We start from the raw sequence: 6000 nt of genomic DNA on the forward strand, positions 1-6000 counted from the left end.
CCTCTGTACTGAACGACACTTGTTTGATGTCTCTGTCTCGCCGATGGACAAAGTTATTACAAAAAAAGGTTTATATTAGACATGCAATTCCATTTTTCACCAGTAGGGGTTAAAATAGAAGTTGTGAAAGATGTCCCCTGTCCCTCTGTACTGAACAACACTTGTTTGATGTGTCTGTCTCGTCGATGGACAACGCTATTACAAAAAGAGTGTTAATGTTAGACATGCAATTCCATTTTTCACCAGTAGGGGTTAAAATATAAGTTGTGAAAGCTGTCTCCTGTCCCTCTGTGCTGAATGACACTTGTTTGATGTCTCTGTCACGCAGATGGACAACGCTATTACAAAAAGAGTATAAATGTTAGACATGCAATTCCATTTTTCACCAGTAGGGGTTAAAATAGAAGTTGTGAAAGATGTCCCCTGCCCCTCTGTACTGAACGACACTTGTTTGATGTCTCTGTCTCGCGGATGGACAACGCTATTACAAAAAGAGTGTTAATGTTAGACATGCAGTTCCATTTTTCACCAGTAGGGGTTAAAAAGAGATATTGTGAAAACTGTCCCCTGTCCCTCTGTACTGAATGACACTTGTTTGATGTGTCTGTCTCCCCGATGGACAAAGTTATTACAAAAAAAGGTTTATATTAGACATGCAATTCCATTTTTCACCAGTAGGGGTTAAAATAGAAGTTGTGAAAGATGTCCCCTGTCCCTCTGTACTGAACGACACTTGTTTGATGTGTCTGTCTCGTCGATGGACAACGCTATTACAAAAAGAGTGTTAATGTTAGACATGCAATTCCATTTTTCACCAGTAGGGGTTAAAAAGAGATATTGTGAAAGCTGTCCCCTGTCCCTCTGTGCTAAATGACACTTGTTTGATGTCTCTGTCTCGCAGATGGACAACGCTATTACAAAAAGAGTATTAATGTTAGACATGCAATTCCATTTTTCACCAGTAGGGGTTAAAATAGAAGTTGTGAAAGATGTCCCCTGTCCCTCTGTACTGAACGACACTTGTTTGATGTCTCTGTCTCGCCGATGGTCAACGCTATTACAAAAAGAGTGTTAATGTTAGACATGCAATTCCATTTTTCACCAGTAGGGGTTAAAATAGAAGTTGTGAAAGATGTCCCCTGTCCCTCTGTACTGAAGGACACTTGTTTGATGTCTCTGTCTCGCCGATGGACAAAGCTATTACAAAAAGAGTGTTAATGTTAGACATGCAGTTCCATTTTTCACCAGTAGGGGTTAAAATAGAAGTTGTGAAAGATGTCCCCTGTCCCTCTGTATTGAACGACACTTGTTTGATGTGTCTGTCTCGCCGATGGACAACGCTATTACAAAAAGAGTGTTAATGTTAGACATGCAATTCCATTTTTTCACCAGTAGGGGTTAAAATAGAAGTTGTGAAAGATGTCCCCTGTCCCTCTGTACTGAACGACACTTGTTTGATGTGTCTGTCTCGCCGATGGACAACGCTATTACAAAAAGAGTGTTAATGTTAGACATGCAATTCCATTTTTTCACCAGTAGGGGTTAAAATAGAAGTTGTGAAAGATGTCCCCTGTCCCTCTGTACTGAACGACACTTGTTTGATGTCTCTGTCTCGCCGATGGACAAAGCTATTACAAAAAGAGTGTTAATGTTAGACATGCAGTTCCATTTTTCACCAGTAGGGGTTAAAATAGAAGTTGTGAAAGATGTCTCCTGTCCTCCAGTACTGAATGACACTGGTTTGTTGTTCATAGGACATTTTACAAAAAAGCTATTACAAAAACACCGCTCATCAAACAAGAAAACCTGCACTTTCCCCCCGGTCCCTTACTTGCGGCTCCGCCAAGAAAGCGCTTTCCAGCACAATTGAGATTGCGACGGCTTCTGCAACGGCTTTTGCGGGTCAGTGGTTATCATATGGATATAAACCATTGTTAATGAAGGTTGTGAAACATTATCAGCTTTGCTCTTTTTATAAATATGCTTTATTTTGGGCTCATTGCCGTTCAGTACCGAATGTGTCACGAATATCCAAAACAAAACTAACTTTACCCCGCTCAGCATCAGCAAATACTACCGGCTGCAGGAGTTTGAAATGTTGAAAAGTGCGCGCTGAATTGTCATAGGCCAGAGATCTGGATGACGGTCAAAACAACCAATCAGGGCTAATAACAACAAGGCGAGACACCCAATAGCGTAATAATAGTGCAACCATCGCAATAGTTATTTTTAAAGTATTATGTGACTTCAAAAAACCGTGCGTGCGTGTGTATATATATTGTTAAGAAGGCAATGCACCCATGGTATATTTTAAAAGTCCTAAATGTCTTTTTTGTATGCAAGAGGTGGGAGATGTTGAAGTTACAAATGACATGTCTAAGTAGACATATGGCCAATACATACACACTCTGCTTACATCAGTAACTGAAAGAATTGCTAACGAACAAATCACTGCTGTCTACTGTCCATAAATGAAAGTTGAATAAAAATTAATGTGGCTTTGGACAGAGGCTGAACTGTAAACATGTTAGGCCTATGTGAGAGGAACATGCACCATGCACAAACACTACAGTAAAACTCTCACTTCTTTCCCTACTGTACAGATGCACACACCCCCTCATGAAAATTAACATTTTTTGTTGTTGTAAAAGTGTAGTATTCTCTTTTTTTGGTATATTGATTACTATTAGCAAAACTACACTAACCATGGTTTAACTACAGTAACCATGGTTGAGTTTTGTAAAGGCACACACATGCGAGATATCCCTCACTATAGACATAGTGACTTAAACACTGTACTGTACCCAGTCAACATGTGAGATCACGCGATAATCACAGTAAAATCACATCATTTTCATACTGTGACATTCTCATCTTGTGAGTTATGTGCAAGCTCTTTGTGAATTCAAAATGTTGAGTTCAGTGCACAATGAGTGTGCCATGACCTCACATTGACCATAGTATGGCAACAGCAAGTGTGTCGTAATATGATTTGAGCGGACACTGAGTGTGCTGTGACCTCACCTCAGGGCCATAGTATGAGCGCACAGTGAGTGTGCAGTAACCTCAAATTGTGACAATAGCCTGAGTGACCTCACATTGTTGCACTCACAGTACACTGACCTCTCTTCCGAGGTGCATAAATTCAAAATATGTATTCGGAGTGTTATGTGTGTTGCTTGTCATTTCAAAATATGTGTGTACATTGCATCGTGTGAACCGTGTGCATCACGTGTCTTGACAGAGTACATGCCTGCTGCACACGCATCAAAAGTTTTTATGATACAAGAGAAGCTCACGTTCACAAAATACTCACAAGATACTAACTTAACAGTAAACTCTGATTACACATGAGATTAAGTGAGTATCTGACAAATGCGAGTGTCTTTTATTATAAACCCCTTCAAAGCATCTGCAGCAGGCTTGTATTTTGACATCCCGCGTGATGCACACAAGTTTACATGACGCGCCAAACACATATTTTGAAATGACGAGCCACACACATGACGGCTGCATACATGTGACAAACTTTGCATTTTGCGCCCTCAAAAAAAGAAGTCACTGGCCGCAACTACTATGTTATGTTCACAATGTGAGATCATGACACACTCACTGTGAGCAGGCACAATTTACAAAGTACCATCAAGATGTTGCTCAGAGAGCTAATATGCTAGCATTTGCTATTTGAAAAACAGGTCACTGAGATGTCAACATTTATTTGCAAATCATACAGTGAACCCTTAACAAGTCATGAACACACACATGCACAGAGCAATCACTGCATCACCCAAACACTGCAATCACTTCCTTCCAGCTGTGGAAATCAAACCAACATCCTCTGGGTTGCAAACAAGTCTGATTCTCTAACCACTAGGCCACAATGCTTAAACACATATCTGTCAATCCTGGTCACTTTTACTTAAAATCTGTGCTTTCTAGAATCTTTATTTGTAGGCTTCTTGATGCCATAACCTTGTTGTTGACATTTTATATGGTAGGGGAGAGCGGGGTAAGATGAGCCACTTTTTACATATGTTGCCTTATCTGCCTGAAAAAATGAGACAGAAGTCAAACAAAAACATCAACCTTTATTTAAGGATGTCTCCTGTCAAATGAAATGATAAGAATGCCGTTATAACAAAGGGCTTTGAAAAGGTGGCTTCTCAAAAAAAAGTGCTCTTGTGGCTCAACTTGCCCCAGCTGAGGGGTAAGTTGATCCATGTGAAGGGGTAAACTGACCCACTGACTTTTTTTGTTTAAACCCAAACATAGTTAAAAAATTCACACCATTCTTAAATGTAATTTTAAGGGTGCCAAAGAATGCATTGAAATAATGTGTTAAATTGTTCTTACATATTTACATAGAAGGTATGTAACTTTATTAAGTGCAAACATTATCCAGAAACGTTTTTAAATGTCCATTTACAACCCTAGGATTTGTCATTTTAATGAAATTGTCTATTTTTGCCCTATTTGGAAGGGTAATATAATAATAATAATGTTGATTGCTCTATTTAAAATGTTTTTAACTAAACATCATGGTGGGGTACATTGAACCGCTGGTTCAGTTTACCCCACAGCATTTGGTTCACTTTGCCCCACGGCCACCATTTTGGGAAAAACTGCCTAGTTTAGTAATTCAGGCTAATCTTTAGCTAAATCATTAACCTGGTTTTATACATTAGCCTATCACCAATATGTATGGTATAAATATTTAGACCTGGATAAATTTGCTTTAACATAACAGCCATTATACTTGACATGTATAAATTTAACTTTGATGGGATAAAAACAGTTTTTTGTAAAAAAATCATACTTATCTCTTTAACTTGTGCTTCTCTTTACCATAGTCAAATAGAAATGATGGTTGCTACCTGGATTTGTGGTCAGACGGCTACAAATCTGTATGGTAGCCTAGATACAGGGGGTGGGTCAACTTACCCACTGGCTCACTTTGCCCCACTCTCCCCTATATACACGCCATGCACAGGGCTGTATAAAATGCTGTGTAGAAAGTGTCCTAAATTTTGAGCCTATGATCATTCCTATATTTCTTAAAATTACAGGTAAGAAGGGTGACTTTCTACTCTTGGACCTACGTTTTCCAGACATATTTGTCCTGCTATGACAAAGTGAGTGTGCCGTGACCTTACATTATTATGACCATGGAATGAGAGCACAGTTGGACCATGAACTCACATCGTGACCAATGTGAGGTCACTCATACTATTGTTACAATGTACACTAACTTTGTGGCCTAGTGGTTATAGCGAGTCAGACTTTGTAACTCAGAGATTATTTGTTCAATCCCACAGCTAAGTTATTGAAGTGTTGGGGTGTTGCAGTGATAGTTGCCCTGTGTGGGATGTGCATATCTGTGTGTGTGGTTTTTGTGTGTTCATGACTTGCAGTGGATGGGTTCATGCAGAGAGAAATTCATGTCTTTTTTACTTTTTCTTTTATTTTGCCCGATATCAGTTGCAATTAAATAGTGACATGTTTCCAATAGCAAAAGCTAGCATATTAGCTCTCTGAGCACCCTGCTGAAAAAAACAGCATCAAACCAGCATGGACCAGCATGGGAATTATGCTGGTCTATGCCAGGTTTAGCTGGTGGCACCAAAACACAATATATGCTGGTCATGCTGGAATGACCAGCATGGGATGCTGGTGCTAATGCTGGTTTGGTGCTGGTTTAGCTGGTGCTAATGCTGGTGCTGGTGCTGGTTTAGCTGGTGCTAATGCTGGTGCTGATGCTGGTTTAGCTGGTGTTCACCAGCAGACCAGCACCAGAACATGCCGGTACTTGCATATGGTGGGCTTTATGGGGTAGTACAGTGAGTGTGAAGTGATCTCATATTGTGACCTTCATATGAGCACACATTGAGTGTGCAGCGTGCTTACACATTAAAATCATGACCCACACAGTGAGTATCTTGTGAGCTCATGGTGACTTCCCTTACGAAAATTAACCATGGTTTTACGACAGTTATCTTAAAA

This window comes from Misgurnus anguillicaudatus, chromosome 21 (assembly GCF_027580225.2).
Source record: "Misgurnus anguillicaudatus chromosome 21, ASM2758022v2, whole genome shotgun sequence".
Classification (NCBI taxonomy): Eukaryota; Metazoa; Chordata; class Actinopteri; order Cypriniformes; family Cobitidae; genus Misgurnus; species Misgurnus anguillicaudatus.